At 40.8% G+C, this 23,721-nt stretch overlaps 1 pseudogene; it reads left to right on the top strand.

Annotated features, from left to right (window-relative positions):
• The first annotated feature begins 12,211 nt into the window (after positions 1-12,211).
• On the top strand, positions 12,212-12,491 carry LOC108491633 (annotated as a pseudogene).
• The last annotated feature ends 11,230 nt before the right edge of the window (positions 12,492-23,721 follow it).

Genomic DNA, 23,721 nt, shown 5'->3' with positions numbered 1-23,721 from the left:
ATATAAAAAGTTATTTAGACAATTATTTCTCATTGATAATTTTGTTATGAATCAGAAAGTGCTTCTCAGATGTAGGACTTCAAATCTTGGCCTGTAATACTGTGGTGCCCACCTGTAGCTAAGGGAGACAACCTGACATTTTTCTACAATAATGGCCAAATTTGTTTTCTCCCCCTATCTAGGAGCCTTTGAGAGGGAAATGACCTGATTCTAACCACTCCAACAGCTATCAAAATACCTGAAAGCAAATCCTGAATCCATTATACTAGAGTCCAGCCTTGGAAGACAAAAGAAAAATGAGGAGGAACCCAAAAGAGGGATGCTTTTGGAAGCCCTTGTCAAGAAATTACAATGGACTCTCATATGAACATTTGAAAATTTCCCTGTTCTGACTTTTTTTCTAGTTCCCTGTCTAGAACTCATAGTGCTAATTACTCTGGCCATTAATTCTCCTTCATATCTCCTAGTCATGATTCAAGAACTTTCTTTTCCCCCTAGCAATAAGAGTTATGCAATTGGGAGACTTTTAAATAGACCCACTGATGGGGTACTCCAGTTGACTCACCCTGTGTCCCTGTTCAGCATGGAAGAAGCCAGAGTGGTCTGCTATTCTGGATTCCCTATTGGCAATTTGGGTAACCTCTTCAGAGGATGGTGTGATAAGAATAGGAGGTAGGAATTGGCTAGGCAGTTAGGGCAAAAAGACCCCAAATAAAAGTAGCCAGTTTCTTGGCTAAATGTCAAAATGTCCTTGGGCCTCTTAGCAACACACTCTGTTCCAAAGATCAAAAATGCCAAAAGTATTTGCGAGCTTGTATCTAATCCTTAAAATGTTTTAGGGATATCACTTCAGAGGGGGAGAATGTTAGAGTAGCCAAAAGCCCCATAAAAATAAATAAGTAAATCATAGAAGGAAAAAGAAAAAAAAGAAGAAGAAGCAGTTTTGTGCTGTGACTCAGCCACAACAAATTTGGGTTTTTTTTTGTTGTTGTTGTTTCTTTTTGTTTTTTATTTTTTATTTTTGTCCGTTGGAAACAAGGTCTCCCTGAAGCCCCAGCTGGCCTGGAGCTTACTATGTAGACGAGGCTGTCCTCAATTTCACTGAGATTTGCCTGCCTCTGCCTCCCAAATGCTGGGATTAAAGGTGTGTGCCACCATGCCTGGCTAACTCAGCAGCTGGTAATTTATGATGCCTGGCTCTTTGTCTTACAAACTGTGTTGAACTAGCTGGTGTGATGTGAAACTTCCCACCAGGCCCCCAAAACTCATGAAGGTCTAATATTTTCTTTGTTCTTGGGGTTGTTCAGGGAATTGCTCTGGGGGTTTTCTTTAAAATAGGGCCTCTGCCCTGTCCCTCCCTGTCTCTCATGGGAATGGCCTCTCTCTGTCTCTTTCTTCTTCATTCCCACATTCCCACTCTTTTTTTTTTTTTTTGAGACAAGATTTCATTATATATCCTTAGCCAACCTGGAACTTACTCTGTAGACCAGGCTGGCTTTAAACTAACAGAGATCTGCCTGCCTCTGTCTCTGGAATGCTGGGATTAAAGGCATATGCCAAACATGCCCAGCTTTTAATCCCTTAATGAAGCTCCTTTCCAGGTTTTATTTTATTTTAAATTTTTTATTTATTATTTTTATTTTATGTGTATGCATGTATTGCCTGCAGGTATGTAAGTGCACCTGTGTTGTGCAATGCCCACAGAGGCCAGAAGAGGTCATTGGATCCCCTGGAACTGGAGTTACGGACAGTTGTTAGCTGCCATGTGGGTGCTGGAATTTGAACCCTGGTCTTCTTCAAGAACAGTCAGTGTTCTTAACCACTGAGCCATCTCTCCAGCCCCTTTCCAGGTTTTAAAGAGAAGCCTCTCCTTCCCTTTAAAACCCCTATCATGTTTGACTCTCAATATACTGTACCATTTTCTGTCTAATGCCCTCTTACCTACCTCTAGGTCCTTTTTCATTTCCTGAAGGAGAGAGAAGTATGTGTCAGCTTCTCCCTTCCTGGACAGATCACTGCATTGTTTTCTATTATTGTTATATTTGACGTGGCTCAGTTCTATGGCTTAGTTACAGTAGATATTTAATAATCTTGTTGTTTTTGAGTTAGAATTTTAATTTAATTGGGAAAAACTTGAGCTGTAGAGAGCTAGCTTTGCGTACTGATTCTACCACTTACTAGCATCTGTGGGCAGTTGGCTTTTGTTTTCTGAGTCTGTTCCCACATTTGTCAAATGCAGAGGTGACATTTCCTTTATAGAATTTTGTCAGGATTATGAGAAATAATGCATATAAAATTGCACAGCAGACATTAGTAATTGTTACTTCATAACCCTTCTCCTAATTTTTGGATTTCTTGCCCTTACACCTACCCATAAATAACTCCTGAGAAATTTTTCTTTCAACTTCCTGAATGCTGTATATGATGTCCCCAGGAAAAAATGTCTTCCAGCTACTGTGTAGGATCTTGTGTAGGATCAATGTGCCCGTGTCCAGTCCTCACTGTAAGTGTCCTTTGCAGTGGCTCACCCTGTCAGTGAGCCACAATTTGAGAACTGTGTGCTGCCTCAAAGTCCACCCTCCAGGAGAGGTGTCACTCTCAGCTCATAGATGCCAGTCGTTGTGGCTAGTTTTTATTGTCAGCTTGACACAACCTACAGTCATCTGGGAAGAGAGACTGTCAATTGAAGAATTGCTCCAATCAGACTGCCCCGTGAGCATACCTGTGAGAGATTGTTTTTGATTCATGATTGACATAAGAGGGCCGGTCACCTAAGGAGCATGCCCTTGGCACCATTGCTAGGCAGGTGCACCTGGGCTGTATAAGAAGCATACTGAGAGTGAGCAGTAAGCAGTGCTTCTCCACGGTTTCTGCTTCAGTTCCTCCTTGAGTTTCTGCCCTCACTTCTCTCAATGATGGATTGTAACCCGGACGTTTCCCCAAGTTGTTTTTGGATAAAGTGTTTTATCACAGAAACTCAGATAAAATAAGAACACTAGCCAACTTGGGATCACAAGGGAGCCAGTAGAACCCACCAGTCATAGAAAAGACATGGGGTTTAGTGGGAAGTCTTTAGGTCCTTGGCAGGGAGAGCAGGACTCTGGCCTTCTCTTCACGCTCTTGCTCCCTGGCCATGAGGTAAGTCGTTTTGCTGTACCAGGTGTGCCTGCCATAGTGGGTGTGATGGTTTAAATGAGAATGTCCCCCATAGGCTCCAAGTATATGGACATTTTGTTCTCAGGTGGTAGTGCTGTTTCAGGAGGTTCGACCTTACTGGGGGAAGCATGTCACTGGGTGGGCTTCGAGAGTTTTTAAGCCTTGCCAGGTTTTCAGTCTCTCCCTGCTTCCTGTGTCTGCATGAAGATGTGAGCTCTCAGTTTTCCATGCTGGCCACCTCTACCACCATGCCTTCCCTGCCATGATGGATTCTTATCCCTCTGGAACTGCAAGCCAAATAAACTCTTCCTTCTATAAGTTGCCTTAGTCATGGTGTTTTATCACAGCAACAGAAAAGTAGCTAATACAGTGGGTTACTTTATCACATGTAGGAGAGCAACAGGGCCAATTGATCATGGACTAAAACCTCCAAAATCTTAAATATTTTCTCTTCATAAGTTGGTTATCTTGGGTAATTGTTATAGTAGTGATAACTTGACTAATAGTCCTGCTTTAAACCACCAAAGGGACTTAGACATTTTCCCTTTGAGACTTGGCTCCTTGTTCCTTTTTAAAGTTGGTGGTGAATCATCAGAAGCATGTGACTCTTCCAGAGCTAAATTTTACTACCCTGTGAGGCATTTCAGGGCACATGTGATATTCACAAAGGCAATTTTCAGGTATGCTCCAATTCTCAGAGCCCAGGTTGGCCAGGCTATATGCATTCCACTCATTTCCAAGTCTGGCAGTAAGTTTGCTCAGCTCCAACATTGGGGAAAATGGGCCTTTCCCTTTCTGGCTGGACCTTGAGCCCAGTTCTGCTGAAGCCACTGAATTCTGTTTCTTCCAGTTCTGCTGAAGCCACTGGCTTCTTCTCCTGAGTTCCATACTTGGAAACCTAGAATGCTTCCTCCATCTAGACTCTCTAGGCCAAGGGCAAGTTTCATGCGTGTTCAGGTTTTTGCCTTGTCATTTGGCTTCAAATAGGTATCAAACAGGTACCTACTCCTTCCCAGACCTTTATTCTTTGATTTCTCCTTCACTCAAAAGGAATTTATGTTCACAAAGCAATTGCATGCCGGTCTTCATAAAAATAGGGAATATTCATAATATTAGTTGCTTCTCAGTATGTGTCAGGCCACATATCACTTGCCCTATAAACATTTGTGGAATTGAATAATGTTTTGTTGAATACACCAGGCTATCTATTTAATTGTCTTTGCTGTGCACATCTCCTCAGATTTACAATGCTTGCTGTGGGAAGGTAGTTTCCTACCTTATTCGCCATTTTTCCAAATGGAAGCAAAAGCTGGATGGGACTTGACAGTGCCCTCTGCTACCTGGCCTTCTGAGATTGTAACTATAGGCCCAGGACATTGGCAACTATCACATTTACCAGCACAGACCAATATAGAATGCTCTGGTTTGGTAGCCCTTGGAGGCAGGGGCTATGACTCATTTAATTTTGCATCCCCTAAACTTGGGCTTGATGCATAGGTGGTGTTGAGCAAACACTTGTTCAATGAATGAATCAATCAAGATATGGAAAATACAGGTGGAATTCCTATAGCAATTTAGAGAGAAACATTATTGGACTTTTTCTGTCCTGAAGGCTGGTCATGAGATGGCTATGTAGCATGTTTCTAAAAACCTAAAATTTTCATTACTTAGAGGAGGTAGTTTCCATCACACCTCTAAGAAGATGGTCTCAGCTGGTCATCTTGGTTCATGAAGAGTTACTCTTTTAGGTAAGCAAATATAACTCTGGGAAAGTTATCTTTTCTTCTGTGGCTTAATAGCAGCTGCTTCTCTCCTTGATTTTCAGCATTTTGAAGTACCATAGTCCTACCTGGGCCAGGGTTGCAAGAATATCCTACATGACACAGGCTCAGCGTAAGCAAGGTTAATAAGCAGTGTTTTTGAAATGCCAGGATATGTCATTCAGTGCATCAGAATTTGCTGTGCAGATGAGCCTTGCAGTTATCCAAGAGGAGACTGTAACCTACAGCATTTTCCTCACATGCTTGGCCATGGAAACCACTGGGATGGAGAAAGCCTGCTGGCTACAGTCCATGAGGAGATCTGAGGGGACCCTGAAACCAGTAGCATCATATATTCAGGAAAACCCCAGCCCTTTTCCACAATTCAGTGATCAGAAAATTTAAGAGAACTCAGAGGAAGGTTCTCTGAGAAAGGTTTGCAAGCCTTGATTTGCCACTTTCTTGGTCTCCTTCCAGTCCTCAAATTCTATGACGCTTGCACAGTTTGGTGTGTTCACCTCTGCGCATTGAACAAAATTTTCTGTTTTGTGAAAAAATCACTTGCTAACATTTGCAAATGAAGTACACACAGACACACAGACACAGACAGACACACACGTCTATTGTTTTCTGGATGGAATTATTTTAAAATAACTAACTGAATATGAATCTCTGCTTGAGTCTCTAACATTTAAGTTTCATTTAGGTTCTGACTACATTTTTCATTGTAGTTTTAAATTTTTTTTTCCAACACAGAAATAGCTTGAGGCTGCAAAGGGCAGTTTTAGAATTTTTTCTTTCTTTGCAGTTAGTTGCAGGGAAGATAAATGGCATAAAACAGACAATTATACTCCATTTCAGATTAGAAAAATTGCTCTTGTTGCTTTTCTTGACTTTTATCATGTATTTCACACTAGAACATCAGCCTAAAAAAAAGTGACAGATTTCCACTTAAGTAGAGAAACTGATAATTACTTTCCAGGACAGTGTGACTGTTATGTGAGCTCAAAGACTTAGCTGACAGTGGAGTTCTTATGCGGTGAAATGGATACATCTCACCTGTTTCTGCCCTCATTGCACTGTGGTAAACTTACCCTCTGGCCGGGAGGGGGGTAGAAAGCCTTGGCTCCACAATGCGAGGCGCTCTGTGGTTGGTGGTGACTCACTGTGAATTAGGGGTGGTGGAAAGAAACTTTCCTTGTGTTAGAAGGCATGTTCCATGTCTGCCCCCAAACCCAAGCCTCATGTGTCTCCATTAAGTATTCCTCTTTAATTATTAAGAGTACTGTGCTGTTCAGCTTGGGGTTGCTCAGCTCAGAATCCCCCTAATTCTTAAGATGGCTGCAGCCAAATCAAAACGGGTGCTGTATCGAGAAACCCATTCAGGGCCAGGATGGCTGAATAAGCGGACTTCCATTGTAGGGCAAGAATTGTGTGTGTCTTGTGACCAGATAATTATGGGTTATAGGACAAAGAGGAAGTCTGATCAAAATGAAATTAAAAATTAACATGCTTTTATTTGCTCAGTTGTAATCTTTGAATTGGTCAATACCCAGAGGCTGTGCCAGTCACCTGGTTTGAGGCTGGCCACAGATTCTGCTTGATGACTAGCTTGGGTAAACAGGACTGACAGCAGCTGGACACGACTGGAGTTAGCATGTCTAGGATATGGACACTCACAAAGTGCTTAGATGTTTTGTCCTGGGGCTGGCATTGTGGCGCTGGTGTAGAGGGTTTGAGAGGAGCCAGAGCCCCTGGATGCCACTTCCTCCAGTGGTGCCTTTCAAGGAAAGCCAAGGGCACCATCTCTCTTTCTCCTTGCTTTTCTGTTCCTTTGTCTCTTCCTAAGCCAGTATGACAGTTGGAGGTGTGAGGGTGCTGGCCAGAGAAGAGAGTGGTGTGCTTACCGGATATGCATGCAACCAGCCAGAATCTGGTTCATTTGGGTGCTGAATATGCCTGGGAAGTAGACATTCAGTTATAATTATTTACTTAGAATATATCTATGAGCACTGGAAACCGAAGTCCCCCCCCACAAAAGAAAAGCTGCATCTGTGTTAAACAAGGTCAAATGACTGGACTTCATGATTATGGAGAGTTAAGTGTTATAGACCAGAGCCAAATTATCTTAGGCTATTCTCAGTTCCTTTGAAAGTCATTTATCACCCTCCCCATGTCTGACCTAATATCCTTGTAACTATCAAAACCTTTAAAATATATTCTTAGCAGACCACTAACCTCCACCAATCTGAAAGTTAAGAAGTTACCAGACAGCACCGGTGCCCTATGGCAGAGTTTTTGATGCTTTACTGTAACCTGTCTGCCTGTGGCCCCCACTAATGTATTTTGGTAAATGCCTTGATTTATGACTTTCTTTGTTTTCTAGCTAATAGAATTTCATGTAACCATTTCTACAGTGGAACATGTTTTTCATAGCAACCTGAATCCATGTTCCAAGTCTGTGGTCACTCATATTTGGCTCCAGAATAGATTATTTTTAATTCCCTTTAAGGTGAGAGCTATGTTTTTTTTTTTTTACATTGTCAATACTGTATTACTATATAGGTATTCAATAAATACTTGGTTACTGAAATAAACAAATAGATTAAGTTCATGAAAGACTAAGAACAAGAGAGTATGATTTTTAATTTGCATTCAAACAATTGTATTTCTTGATTTCTCTATTTGCCATTTTCTCCTCTCTCTTGCTTTTATTTTCTCAAATTTGCCCTCACTGTGTGTGTGTGTGTGTGTGTGTGTGTGTGTGTGGGTGGGTGGGTGTGGGTGTGTGTATGTGTGTATGTAGTCTAATGGTTCTCCATAAGAGCCAAGAATCTGGGGTATTAAATAGCATGTGTATGTATGTGATTTGTCCTCTGAAGATATTTGGTAATGTTTCAAGATGCTTCGACTGTCACATTTTGGGGAATTCTGCTGATATTTGGTTTGTAGAGACCAGATATGCTGCTGGTGATCCTACAACACAGAATAATCTGACCCCAAATATCCATAGTGCAACGCTAAGAAATATTAGCATAAAAGCCGATATAAAAGACATTACCAAACTGTTCATAATGATAATTTATAAGAAGGAAGGTGGAATAGGGTTTTGGAAAATGACTTACTAAATTTAATAATTTATTTACTAAGAAGTTTTTTTTTGGACAGGGTTTCTATGTGGCCTGGAATTTAAGAGGCATCTGCTTCAGCCTCCTGAATTACAGGAATGTGACACCGTGTCCAGCTTCTGGACTTTAAAACCAACCAACCAACCAACCAACCAACCAACCAACCAACCAACCAACCAGCATATTACATTTGTAATGAGACTCACTTAGAAAGATATTGAAATATTTCCTGGACACTTAGTAAATAGGTATCCTCTAGACCTGATGATAGAAAAATGAAGATCTAGTGGTGCTGCCCAGGTCAACAGAGATGAGCAGACAAGTGTTCAGCAAGGCAGAAAGTGCCCAGACCTTGCTGGAATATTGCTTTTCTTGTTTAATTAAAGCAAAAAAGCACTTGGGGGGTCCCCAGATGAAATTACTGTGCATTGTGTTTCCAAAGCAAAGGAGAGCACTTCCTGCCTTAGATGGGGGAGGCAAGCTTCTTCCAGACATAGGAAACTCTAGTCTGTGTCTGACCTCCAAAGCGGAATCTCTGCTGCCTCAGCTATCTCGCCCAGCCTCTGCCCTTAGCCCTGAGGGTTCAGGGAGCAATCTCAGGGGAGGATGCTGTTGGTATGAAGGAGCAGACCCTGATGGAACCCTGAACCTAACGTTTGTGCTGGAAGGTCTTTGGAAACATTGATTCTCATACCTTCACTTTACAGAAGAGGAAATGAGGCCCAAGGTTAAATTTGCCTGAGACCATACAAAGAGTTAATGTGAGTGTAATGATTAATCTTGGTTGTCAACTTGATGCACTTGGGATGAGGGAACCTCAATTGAGGAATTTCCTTGATCAAGTTGGCCTGTGAGCATGTCTGTGGGGCATTTTCTTGATTGCTAATTGATCTAGGAGGGCACAGCCCGCTGTGGGTGGTGCTATCCCTAAGCAGGTGGGTCTGGGCCCTGTAAGATGGGCAGCTGAATGTGAGCCTGGAAACAATCCAGTAAGCAGAGTTCTTGAGGTTTCTGCTTCAAGCTCCTGCCTTGAGTTCCTGCCTTGGCTTCCCTCCATGATGGACTCTAATCTATAAAATAAAATAAACCTGTTTTTCTCCAAGCTGCTTTTGGCCTTGGTGTTTATCATAGCAACAGAAAGCAAACTAGATTAGTTGGGGAGTTGGGGTTGCCTGAAACTTAGGCTTCTGATACTGAGGCTCTGGATGTGCTGTGGCTCCAGGACACCCTTGCTTCTCTGTCACCATAGCAGCCATCAAATAGTTTGCCAGGCTATGAGCTTGGACCATGTTTCCAAGCTATAGTTTCTACCCAAATGGAGGCCTAGGAGATTCTTAAGAGTAATCTTCCCAGGAGCACAGCCTGGAAGAACACATTTGGCCACCTATGGGGCTACCTATGGGAAGAAAGCCAGTGAGGTTTGGAAAGTGGTTGTGAGGGGGAAAGCACACAGCAATGACCTCATGGTGTGCTGGGTTTGTGGGTGGGCACAATGCCAGAATGAATAGCCTTGTGGCCTTGGGAGTAGGGCTGTGTGGAATAGGTGGAGTGTGTGTGTGTGTGTGTGTGTGTGTGTGTATACATACATATACATGTTTGTGTTAGCATAAAAAGATGTGAGTTCTTACATTGTATGACTTTTCCTATGGAAATGTAGAGAATTTACTCAAGATAGGGTACCTAGAAATCAAAGACATTACTCCATCCAAATCCAGCATGGTGGACCAATGAGTTTTGTAGTATTACTTAGAACTTACAAGAGGGTTACTCAGAGGGAACATGGGTGACTCATGTGACCAAGTTTCCAGAAATAAACCACATCTGTGTTGAAGAGTCTATAAGGTTGAATGACTGATTAGAACTTGACGATTTTGGACAGAGTGTTGCAGATCTAGTCAAATTATCTTGGCTATTTTTAGTATATTTGAAAGTCATTCATTGCCCATACCTGTTTCTGGCCTCATATCCTTTGGACTTCCAAAAAACTTCAAAATGTATTCTGAGCAGACTAATAACTTCCACCAATCCAAAAGCTAAAAATGTTATTGAAAGCACCTGAAACCTGTAGCAGAGTTTTCTCTACTTTGCTTTGAACACCTGTAGTGGTTTGAATGAGAAGTGTCTTCCACAAGCTCAAGTATTTTTGAACAGTTGGTCAGTTGATGGTGCTGTTTGGGGATGTTCATGGAAGTTTTAGGAGGTGTGGCGATGCTGGAGGAAGCTCGTAACTTGGGGGCAGGTGTTGTTCTACTTCTTTCTAGCTTGCCTTCTCTGCTTCCTGTTTACAGATGGAGGCGTGAGCCTCTTGCCACCATTGTAGACTTTTCCTCTGGAACTGTAAGCCCACATAAACTCTTTTATTAAGTTGCCTTGGTCATGGTGTTTTAGCACAGCAACAGAAAGGTGACGAATACACCCACCTACCTGTAGTACCCACTAATATATGTGGCAATTGCTCTGATTTATGACTTTTTTTGTTCTGAAATTGATAGAATCACACGTCCACTTCTATAGTGGAATATATCTTTCTGGGCAACTTGAAGCTGTGTTCCCAGACTGTGGTCACTAATATTTGGCTCTATTTTCTTATTCTCTTTGAGATGAGAGCTGCATTTTATGTTGACAGTTTTGGTACCTAAATGTGGGGCTCCAGGGATCCACGTGAGGAATCACCCAGATCTGTGCTGCATACCAGTATGGGCCCTTTGTGCCTGATTGTAGATGTTGCTTCCTTGAGTAGATATTGGCGAGTTCTCTCTGGCACACAGACCACCCTTGGCTTGGTCAATGGCCCATCGGCTGGTTGGTGGGACATTCTATTTTGTTTTCAGAACTTTTGGGTTACTTTTGCTTGTTTTCAGAATGTTCATACTAGCATTTGGATTTATTTTTCCTGCCACTTCTCAAATATTTTAATTCTGTGTTCTTCTGTGACCATTCCTATTTATTGCAAACCTGCAGCTAGGGTTGGTCATCCAGTGTCTTCCTGTAAAGGTGCAGACAAGGCCAAGGTACTGTGGGAGGAACTGACCTGGGGGTAACAGCCAAGGTAGCTACTCCCATAAGCAGCACATGAGCTGATTCAAAAGACAAACCCCATTAGCATGCAATTTTCAGAAGAACATGGGAAACAAAGATTCAAGGAAGGAAGAAATGTTTGGAGAAAAATTGCCATTTTTCTCAAAATGGTTTTCTATTTGATAATTAATTATGACAATTCAGGTATTTGGGAAAATGATGTTTTATACCTTAAAAGCTTATGTTTATTGAGTAAATGTGTCTTTAAGATGTCTCATAGGAGAGTTAGCTAGGATTTAAGTTATTCTGTGTAATATTAAAAATATTCATATCTTCCAGTAAAAAATAAGTGGGCAATGTTACAAAATGTCTCATATTGGAATTCTGTTTCCCTTTATGATTATAAAATAAGCAATGAGATCAGGCTTTGCCCACAAATTCTATGGAAAATCCTTATTTCTCACAAGTTTGACCTCATTACTATTCTGTCATCAATATTTGGTATCTGGGGAGAAGGCAATTTTGTTACAAAGAAATATAACATGATGCTATATATTTTTTTTCTATAGTGTGGCTATCTATTTACTTCCCTAAACATGAATCTGATTTAATACCAAAATAATGGGACAAATGAATTAGTCAAAAATAGAGTTATAGTAATTTATATATATATATATATTACTATTTAACAAGACCAATCTTTAAAATCAGGACTAGCCTTCCATATTAGGCTATAGCTTTGAAATCAAATTGGCCAGAAGAGAAACTAGAATCAAAAGTTAATTACTTATTTTGGATACTCTAAACATCAAAACATTCCATAGAATCAGATAACTTAGACATAGGGGAAACATGGCCAATCTAGTTAAGGACCATAGAAACCATGTCAGTTCTGATAAGAATTAGTGTTGCTTGTTTAACCAGCAATTCAGAGGATTGGGGATCACAGGCACAGTGAAATATCTGTATAATAGGCCATATTTTACAAATGAATTTAAATATTTGTTCACTACCATAGTTGTTCAATTATCATGTAAATCAGCAGGATGCTGCAAGTAGGAATAACTGACTTCTGCTTCCAGGTGTTCTTTCCAGAAGTTGCTTTCTGAGGCAGTGTGCCTATTTCATTAGTCTTTTGTGACTTCTGCCATGGTGTACCATGGCAAGGGACAGGAAGTACAGAAGGTGACAGTGCAGTCTGTCAACTTCATCTGCAGATACTGACAAAATAGATCATGGATTCAGGTATGGTTCCATGACCAGTGAATATGCAAATAGACGGTTGCATTTTTGGTTTTGATGAGAGAATGAACCTTGTCTTAGATTATCTAGAAGAGATTCATTCTAAAACAAAATCAAGAAAGCAAGAGGTTGGATCATGCTAAAAAAGAGATTTACTCTGCTACAAAGTGTATCCAACGAGAAGTGATCAAGGAAGCGAGATGTTGAGAAGGCAATACAGTTTGTTCTTTTTAAAAAGTGTCTTCTGCTGGGACCATAGTCTGCAACATTTATTCATATTGTTTGGTGTCCCTTATGTTATTATCAGATGATACTAAATGCTGTGAGGTTGTTTTGGTAAAAAATATAATTCCTTGTCATCAATTTTTATTTATTTCTATTTTAGACATATGAGTGCTTTGCCTACATTAAGTGTGCCCATGCCTGCAGTGCCCATGGAGGCCAGAAGAAGGGTTCAGATTCCCTGGAACTGGAGTTACAGATGGTTGTTAGCTGCCATGTGGGAGCCAGGAACTGAGCCCAGGTCCTCTGCAAGAGAAGCAAGTGCTCTTAACTACTGAGCTATTTTTCCAGCTCCTTGTAACCAATTTTTAATTTTTTTCTACTGTTAAGGTGGTGTCTATTCAGCAAGTGAACATTTCACCCAAAACATACAAACGTAACATTTAGATAAAATCTAACCACAGGTTTTAAATCGATCATTTAATAAAAGAATAAGACAAAATCCTTTCTTTTCTAAGCCAGGTTTTTGTAAACATTACTAGAGGAAGATCAATATTTAAGAAAACCTTATTTGTTTTAAGCAAAGAATCAGGCATCGGTTTTATCTAAGGACATTGAATTTTGACCTTAGGATTTTTAATAACCTTTAGTTATAGCCAGCTTGTTATACCAATGTCATCTTTCTTTAACTTTTAACTTTTCATGACCTTTTTACAACATGTTTAACTTTATAGTTGTCCTTATCTGTCTGTTCTCATTTTTGGAATAATCCTTTACCTTAAGACAAAATCTCCATACAAAAAACCTTCTCATATAAAACCATTTCCTTTTTCTTTGAACTTCTTTATCAAAAATACATTTATATTTGTAACCTTTATATGTTATTTTTTCACTTGGTATTTTTGTTTTAATTTTCTTTTTAAAAAAAATATTTTATTACTGGGCATGGTGGCACACGCCTTTAATCCCAGCACTTGGGAGGCAGAGGCAGGTGGATCACTGTGAGTTCAAGTCCAGCCTGGTCTACATAGTGAGCTCCAGGTCAGCTGGGACTACAGGGAGACCCTGTATCAAAAAGACAAAAAAATTTTTTTAAATTTATTATTTTAGTTTTATGTGTATGAGTGTATTGCCTACATGTGTAAGTGCATCCATGTTGTGTAATGCCTTGGAGGTCAGAAGAGAGCTTCGGATTCCCCTGGAACTGGAGTTAAGGACGGTTCATAGCTGCCATGTGGGTGCTGGGAATCGAAGCTGGGTCCTCTGCAAGAGCAGTCAGTGCTCTTAACCGCTGAGGCATCTCTCCAGCCCCTGTTATAGTATTCTTTACAAAATTTAGAAAACGCTTTTTTCTTCATACAATAACTATATTCAAATGGGAACCCAGGAAGCTGTATCTGAAACACAGAAAACATGAACAGTGCATTTTAAATAACCAACAATTGTATACACAGGCAAAACATGTTAACATTCTTGGAAACATCTTTATTTTCTTTACTTACCAATAAATTTGAATTACCTATTTGTAAAATATTAAAGTCTTGATATAACAGGGACATAGAAATTGTTCTTGCTAAAAAGATTATTTTCATTTGGGTCTTTCAAGATGCCTAAAAGCAGGATTAAAGTCTGTCGTTTCTGTTTTCTTTACCTTTGAACCATCTGCAGTAAGGACTTCAATCATTTAGCAAGCATTTTACCCAAATGATCTTTCTTTAAACCAGATAAGTTACTGTTCCCAATACACTGTAAAATAGAAATTATATGTAAAATATAATGAGACCCATTAGGATCATCTAAGATAACTTTGTCTGTTTTTAAGTAGTTAAGCAGATTTTAAAATGACCATTTTCCCTCTTCCAAATTTTTGTTTAAAATATTTTATTTATTATTCTTATTTTATGTGTATGAGTGTATTGCCTGCATGTATGTGAGTGCACTCATGTCATGCAATGCTGTGGAGGTCAGAAGAGGGCTTTGGATTCCCTGGAACTGGAGTTAAGGATGGCTCGTAGCCACTATGTGGGTGCTGGAAATAGAACCCGGGTCCTCTGCAAGAGCAGTCAGTGCTCTTAACCGCTGAGCCATCTCTCCAGCCCCACTTCCAAATTTTTAAGAATTGTAGCTTGGGCTTGACTAAGATAATAAAACCTTGAAAAACCTGTTTTCTAAAGAGGAAGTAGCAATTAAAAAATCCTAAAAATGTTTATATTCACATTGCACATACACACACACACACCTTTTTTTATTATTATTATTTTATGTGTATGAATGTATTGCTTGCATGTAGGTAGGTGTACCCGTGTCATGCAATGCCTGTTATGGATGGTTGTTAGCTGCCATGTGGGTGCTGGGATTTGAACCCAGGTCCTCTGCAAGAGTAGTCAGTGCTTTTACCACTGAGTCATCTCTCCAGCTCCTGCACACACACATCTTAAAATCAGGCATATGTCAAGCACTCAGTTTTTAGAAAAAAAATGTATAAATGAAGTGGCCACAGATTTTGTTGCTTGATTATTTTTAAGAGTTATAGGGGCAGATTGAATTTTGTCTCACATAAAACAATTACATGAAAACAATGCCCACAAACACATATAATATAAAACGCACTTCTTAGAGAAACAAAGTAGAACCTTTACACACTTGTATTTTTTTGTTTGTTTGTTTTGATCTTTTTAAGACAGTGTCTCCCTATAGCCCCAGCTGTCCTGGAACTCACTATGTAGACCAGGCTGGCCCTGACCTCACAGAGATCTGCCTGCTTCTGCCTCCCTAGTGCTGGATTAAAGGCGTGTGCCACCAAGCCCGGCTCACACTTGTATTTTTTAAAAAATATTTTATTTATTATAATTATTTTCTTTAACTGAGCATAGAGTAGGGGTTTATTTACAGAAGAGTGGGTACCCCACATTTATGGCTGTGCCATAAAGTCCACACTCAAATACAAATCTTGTGACCTCCTGACAGCTTCACAAAATTGTGAGAGAGGTGCTTTTGGTGTTCTCGGTTTATATATCCTTTGCCTGCCCCCTGGACTCCTTGATGAGCATGGGAAGGAGGTATGACTATAACTTGCCTGCATAGTGGTGAGAGGATACTTCCAGGTAACACTCCACCCCTTCCTCCCACTCTTACATTCTTTCTGCCAACCTCTTCTGCAAATGTCCCTGAGCCTTGGAGCGGGTGGTAGGTGTGGCATGATCTTCCTTCTGTTGTGGCAAGGCACTGAACTTTCGGGTCTCTGCATCATCTGTTTTCCATGGGCTGTTGGCCAGTTTCAGTGGGATTCCATCTATTATAAAAACACACACAGCAAGAAGCAAGAACATTTAAACAGTGACTGCTATAATAACTTAACCTATGGGTGTAAACACAAATGCTTGGTCGGTACATATTTATTTATTTATTTATTTATTTATTTATTTATTTATTTATTGGTCTTTTTTGAGACAGGGTCTCCCTGTAGCCCCAGCTGTCCTGGAACTTGCTATGTGGACCAGGCTGGCCTTGAACTCACAGAGATCTGCCTGCCTCTGCCTCCTGAGTGCTGGGATTAAAGGCATATTTGTATTTTTAAAATGTAAGGAAGACTTAGGGGAAGGAAAAAAATCAAAGTATAAGCTTGTTATGTAAAATTATACTACCCTCTTTTTTCATTTGAAGAGTTTATCAGCAGAGAGTCACCTTTACAAATAGGAATTTTAATATAGTACGGGATTGATTTTTCCCTCTAGGCTTTATCCTAAAACCCACCTCAATTGTTCTTTCTTTGCTGTAGAATTTTGTTCTGCTTAAAGCTGAGGAAGAGATGAGCTCAGAAAAGAACAGATGAGAGCTGGGGGTTTAGAATAGTTAGATTTCTCAGAATTTATCTTTAGTTCTGACATAACTGCTGACATTTTATTAATTTCCTATTCAGTATGTCCTTTTAACTTTGATATCGTTTCTAGATCTCTTAGTAACACATTTTTTTTTTGTTTTTAAATGTATGTTTAGTTCTTTGAGAACTTCATACAGTGTATTTTGATCATACCCCACCTCACTCCTCCCAGATCCACCCCCACCTCCCTACCTAGCCAACATCCTGTTCCTTCCCCATTCCAATTTGTATTACCCAAATACTCTTGGGTATGGATCCTTCCCTGGAGTGTGGCTGCCCTACCAGGGTCACACCCCTAAAGAAAACTGACTCTTCCTCTTCCAGCAGCTACCAAATGCCAATACCTCATTTGATAGAGATGAGAGTTTATGCCCATTTTCCCCCACCATGATATTAATACATTTTAATATTGCCTATTTCATTTCATTTCTTTTCTTTTAAAAATATTTTATTTATTATTTTTATTTTATGTGTATGTGTGTATTGCCTGCCTGTGTGTAAGTGCACCCATGTCATGCAATGCCCGAGGAAGACAGATGAGACCGTCAGATCCCCTGGAACTGGAGTTACAGACAGTTAGCTGCCATGTGGGTGCTGGAATTCGAACCTGAGTCTTCTGCAAGAGCAGCCAGTGCTCTTACCTGCTGAGCCATCTCTCCAGCTCCCTTCTTTACATGTTTTCTACATGCTTTATCATTGGTTGACTTCAAAATGTATGTATAGCCAGATATGATGGTTCATGTCTGTAATCTCTTAGGAAGTAGAGGCAGGAGGATCAGGTGTTCAGTGTTATCCTTGGCTACACAGTGAGTTTGAGACCAACCTGGGCTACATGAGACCCTGTTTCACACACACAAAAAAAACAGGGCCAGCTAGATGGCTCAGTGGGTGAAGGTGCTTTCTGCCAAGCCTCATGACCTGAGTTCAATCCCTGGAATGCACACGGTAGAAGGAGAGAAGGTGGGAGAGAACCAACTCCTGTCAGTTTTCCCCTGACTCCTATACTCATGCTATGGCACGAACACCTACAGCACCACCCCCCACACATATAAGTAATGAATATAAAAACAATTTAAAACTAAAGCTCATATAATTACCCCAAAGATGGACTTGGGGGCCTTAGTCTGTTCCTCTTTCCAATGCAGTCACATTAATAATAAATCTCTCTTTCTCTCCTTTTCACCAACTCTTTAATTGGCGTATTGGAAGGTAATTCCTGGAAGCAGGCCTCTTGGCCTCTGGGCCTAGTGTCTGTGTTTACTTCTCAAGCTCTGTCATTCCTGCCGTTTTTGTTGTCACCGAATCCAGTCCTTTCAAATCCAAGCCTTTGCCTCAGGATCTGAGGACCAGCTAGTGGCTCTCTTCATCTTCAGTTCTCCTGGTAGCCCAGGGGCAGCTGGACATGGCTATACCACTGCACAGAAGGCCGCATCAGGGTAGATGGCCAACCTCAAAGGCAAGGTCCTTGCTCCTCTTCTGTAGTGTCACGATTCACCTCATCGGACTCACTCTCAGCAAGCCTCCTTGATAAGCTCTGGTCACACTGATTTCACTTCTGCTTTGGTGCCTCATTGTACTGCACAGTTCAGTCTCCACTGTTCTGCATTAGGGTACAGACGACCCATCTCTCCAAATCAAAGTCCTTGTCCCCAGGAAGCCTTCCCATCAAGTCAGCCCACACCAACTGCCCATTCCTTGATTTCTACTGCATGCTTCCTTCAGAGCAATCCATAATTGTGTTCCTTATTGGTCTGTGCCCAGAAACTTCTGGACTCTGTGAGGGTATAGAGCAAACCTTTTACTCTCTTCTATCTCTGTTGCAGCTAAATCTTAGGACTGTGTCATGTTATGTTTTGTCAGCAGTATTGTAAACAGTTGAACGGAACCATTTGTATTTTCTCTTTCTCACATGGGCAGAGCCCATGTGATTATTCAGATTCAGAAATACTGGTTATTCAAAGTGGAAATAGATTTTGAGATCATCTCTCTGATATGGAAATTAATCACTGGACTTCCAGCAAAGTTCAGGAAGCAGGAACTCCGTTGTCTCAAGACAACCCATCCAACCTCTGCCACTTATAAGTGTAGGACCAGCCACCTCATTCATTCAGAGTGAAAATCTCTCTACTGTGGGTCAATATACTAATATACTGCTCATCTTACCACAGGCATTAGGAATTTTTCTCATACTTTTCTCATGGTATTTAGTCTCTTTCTTTTAGCATAGGGATCAAGGGAGAGATTTTAATAAGTTTCTCAATAAGGTCACTCATGATTTTGGTTTCTGTTCTAATTGTGATAAAACTTTAATATCCTTGAAATGAGGCAGCAACCTATGGTTGCAAGTAACAAAAACCTTACAGAAGCCCATAGATGTTCTCATTCTGGTGAATATATCTGTCTTTGAAAAAACAATATGCTTGGCAGATACCATTATCCCAACCCATAACATTTTTGATCCTCTTCTTCCTTAACAGAACCCTCATTGTAACCACCCCCAAGGGATGAATCATGTTTGGCTTATGGCTGTAGGGTTATCTGTGTCTGGGTCCTCAGGACCATCTTCAGGTCTGGTAACTCACTAGGAGGCTCTCAGGACTCAGTATATAGTTGTATTCTGGGTAAGACTTGTTACAGTGAAGGGATACACATAAAGCAATCTGAGTGGAGGGAATATTTAAAAAAGTATATATAAGGTGCATGGATATATATATATATTGAATGGATTGCTGTGTAGAGGAAACCACTTCTCTTCTAGGAGAGTCACACAAGACATGCCTAATTCCTCAAGCAAGTTGTGACAATATCTGTGAAATATTGTCCACCAGAGAGTGTCATTAGACACCCAGTGGCTGGGGTTTCTATTGGGGGCTGGCCACATATGCATCCTTTGCCTAGCACATGCCAATATTCTAGCCTCACAGAAAGAAAGCAGGCATACTGCACAAACATACTGTTTATAAATGCATTTTTGGTATAGTGAGCCTTTCTATCAGTTCTGGAAATGGTAGGACCCTGCCCTAGGTAGTTTTCTGTTGCAGTGATAAAACACTGACCCAAAGCACTTGTGGAGGAAAGTTTTCTTTTCTCAGCTTTCAGATCATAATCCATCTTTGAGGGAAGCCAAGGCAGGAACTCAAGGTAGGAGCCTGAAATAGAAACTACAGAGGAATGCTGCTTACTGATTTGCTCCTCCTGGCTTGCTCAGCTACCTTTCCGATACAGCCCAGCCCACCTGCCTAGAGATGCCACCACATACTGTGGGCTGGGCTCTCCTACATTAATTAACAATAAAGGAAATGCCTCACTGACATGGCCAAAGCCAATCTGATGGGGAAAATTCCTCAGTTGAGGTTCCTTTTTCCAGGTGACTCTAGTTTGTTTTAAGCTGACAAAAACTAACCAGCACAGACCCCCTCCCCAAATCCAAGTTCCCAGATGCCAACTAAGGGTTAATCTTATGTGTACATGCATATGTATGTGGTTATGCATGCACACATGGTTGTGTATGTACATGTGTATGTAGGTGCATGTGCATGTGTGGAGACCAGAGACTGATGTCAGGTGTCTTCCTTGATCACTCTCTGTCTCATTTTTGAGACACAGTCTCCTCACTGCATCTAAAACTCACCAATTCAGCTAGACTTGCTGGTGAGCGAGCTCCAGGACTCTCTCTCTGGCTCCTCAGCTGGGGTTACAGATATACACTGCCACACCTGGCTTTTACATGCTGGGGATGCTGGGGATGAAGTCCCATGCTTATGTGGAAAGCATTTTATCCACTGAGTCATCTCCTTACATCCATTTTAGAAAAGCAGGCATTTTAAGGACAGTCATCTAGGGTGTGCTGTGGTCATCTTCCCTCATACAATCTATTCTTTTTGTCTGGTACTTGTTTTCTCAGTTTTCCTCATAGTCATGAATGGTAATACAACTCAACTATGACCAATACATTTAAAGGGCAGAGCAGTTTGATAATATCTGGAGCAGTAGTAGCCATCTTAGGACAAGTACAAGGACAAACCCTAATACATCAAAGGTGGCATGTGGGAGGGTGATAAGAAACCAGATCTTTAATAATACCTTATGCCAATACACTAATTTGGGAGCAAAATATCTCTACTATTTTTATGTAAGATGAATGTATTTATTGTTTAAATAAATTTAGACCCAAGATCTTTCTGTGTCCATGAATTCATCTCATGGAAGAGTCTAATCGGTTAGCCTGTGTCACATGCTCTTACTGTGAAGAGGTATCACACACTGTGACTGATAGTGTCCTTAGAGACTACAAGAGGAGGCTGAGTTCCAGCTCCAGAGACAGAAAGTTGCAAGAAGGCAGGAGATTAAAGAAGATTCATGAAGCCATTGGCAAATGAGACATGCTTTATTTTCTTTAGTTGAGGGCACACAGGCTGCTAAGCAGGCAATCACCAGGCAAGAGTGCATGTGTTCTTGGTCCAAAGGACTTTTTATAGGAAATTATATGGAAATGGCTTCTTGCCAAAACAGGCTCTATAACAGATCACAATTTAGTTTTGGGATCCCTGGACATCTGGTGTCAGCCATTTTGTGCTGACTCATAGTCCTTCAGATGTCTGCACTAGTCATCTTGGCCCATGCTGGAAATCCATATCAACACCCTGTTGTCTAAACAAAAAGGCCCTCAATGGACTTGATAAAAAGGAGATAAACTTGCCCTAAATATGCACAAGCAAGAACCTTGGAGAATATGTCACATATACACACACACATACAAAAGAGAAAACATTATTCCAACTTCTGGCCAGCACCCCTCTTCTCCCAGCCATGGATCTCTAAAAAGTAGAAAGACAAGGTGGGTTACTGGGGTCCTCTGCTGGTTACTACTTGTCCCTAAGCTGAATGGTTTCATTTTCCCTAGCCATCTGTCCCTCCAAAATGGTACCAGGCAGAGAGGCAGATTCCTTTCAACTAAGAGTGCCACAAGACTGGGCTATTTGAGTTCCTTTCTCCTCAGGCCTCTTGATTCTACTTCTTAGTTCACTGATGAAGGAATGTGTGTTCACATGAAAGTGTCACCAAGTGTTACCCAGGTGCTCTCCTCCTCAGTTTACACCTGAACAAGCTTTAACCCAGAGAAGAGAAGCCAGAGACAGGGGTTTAGGACCGAGGCATCCCAGTAGATAAGTGATTCTAGGCAAGTGAACCTTTGGCTTTGTTTGCATTCTGCTGCCTGGTGGCTTTTCCCTTTGATATCAGGCTAGGATGATATAGTAAGGGGTTGACTGCTGTTCTTCTGAGGAAACCGGAGTAGCCAGAAGGAAACAGGCCAAATATCACCTCATTTCCTGTCAGGCACATTTGACAATTGAGTCATCCCTAAGTAGTAAAGCAGAGTCAGCAGAGATTGTTGGAACTGAGTCTAATCTTGTCATGCATAACTCTGCATTCAGCCTTTTGAAGCTAGGAGGGATTTAGGGAGCCCATCTGCTGAGGGCAAAACATACAGATTTTTATCCATTTGTTTATGGAAGACTGAATACTGGTTAAGATAGGCCTGCAGGAATGTTCCTGCAGGCTGTGTTGTGTGTGCAAAACTCCCAAGGGTGCTAACTGCAAGGATCTTGTGTAGCACCCTAGGGGAGGGACATCTGATCTGCGTTGTATCTATCGGTTTCAAATCTGTCTCTACTACCTCTAATGGTGTGATCTTGGGGGCTTGTAACTCAGTGGACTCAAATGCAAAGTGAGTGAGGGCAATCCTTGCTTCAATGTTGTAAGCATGCTGGGCCACTTAAATAGCACTGCAATTATTTGTTACATTACATTAAAGACTTGGTGGAATACTTCTGGGAAGCTAGTGGGCCTAGGGTGTGTGTGTGCATGCGTGTGTGTGTGTTGGGGGGCCATTTTAAAGCTAAATCCCACACTGCATAGTTTTTCACTTTGTATTTTTGAGAAAGTTGTACATGAATATTGTCTTTGCATTATTTCCATCCCCCAGTTCCCCACCCATGTCCCCACCTCCACTCCCTCACAGTTTCTTGCCCTCTTCTTTGATTATTGCTGTTATATATACAGGCATACATTTATAAATATACATATACAACCATAGCATATTCTAATAAATACTTCAAAAATCAACTCCGAAAGGATCAAAGACCTCAGTGTGAAACCTAGAATGCTGAAATTGTTAAATTTCACCTTTTTGATATGTGTGTGTGTGTGTGTGTGTGTGTGTGTGTGTAGAGAGAGAGAGAGAGAGAGAGAGAGAGAGAGAGAGAGAGAGACACACAGAGAAAGAGAGAGAGAGAGAGAAATTTGGGATACTTTTGGTATTGTTTGTCACAAGAAACATCCTCAAAGGCCCCCTTTTCCTCCTGCAAGCTGGCAGAGGATGGCAAAACAGTCAACACACAGCTGTCATTTGTGCATGACTAAAGACCATAGTCATTCCACAGCATCCTGGGCTTTTCCCATCTGTGAGGCAGGAACTTGGGCTTTGCTCCAGCTGCTTCTAGTGTTCACTGCCTTCTATAAAAAAGTGAAGGATTCCTGTCAACCAGCACTCTCTTGCCAAGAGGTCATCACTGGAGAAAGTTTAGTTACTCCTTACCAACTTACAGCTGGTTTTTAAATAGAAGCCAAAGTCCACAGAGCATTTATCTTATATTTTACTTCATTTAAAAAATCTATAATGTTTATTTCCTTAATCTCTGGTCTTTTTCCACAAAGCATGTGTCCCAGAAATTTTCCCAGCTCCTGGATTTGGCTGATTGCCCTCTGTGAGGTTGATTTTTTTCTCTACCCTCTGTATTTCCTGGAAAATGGTCCATTAGATTTGGAGTCTTGATAATTTTTGTAAATACTTCAAAGGCACTGCTGAGTTATGTCAGAAGCCATCTAACATCTGCCGTCTACTTATTTTATTTTTGGATCAATGGATTTGGACATTACCAGCTTAATCTCTTCATTTCTATAACTTCTCAGAAACATTCAATCATTAAAGATTGTTGCCTAGGTCAATCACTTTGTTAAATGAGGATTTTTGAAAGTATTTTCCTACGTTTATAATGGTTCACATTTTAAGTATTATTTATCTTCACTACTATAATTTAGTTGTTTTTGATTTATTTATTTTTATTTTCTGTGTATGAGTATTTTGCCTGCATGTGTCTAAGTCCACCCATGTCATGCAATTCCCTGGGGAGGGCAAAAAAAGAGAGTGTCAGAGTCCCTAACACTAGAGTTACAGAAGGTTGTGTGCTGCCATTTAGGGGTTGGGAACCAAACTCCAGTCCTCTGCAAGAGCAGCCAGTGCTCTTAACTGCTG

The sequence above is a fragment of the Nannospalax galili genome, unplaced genomic scaffold (assembly GCF_000622305.1).
Source record: "Nannospalax galili isolate Female #2095 unplaced genomic scaffold, S.galili_v1.0 scaffold384, whole genome shotgun sequence".
NCBI lineage: Eukaryota > Metazoa > Chordata > Mammalia > Rodentia > Spalacidae > Nannospalax > Nannospalax galili.
The sequence above is the reverse complement of the archived record's forward strand: the minus strand, read 5'-3'. Positions and strand labels throughout refer to the sequence as shown.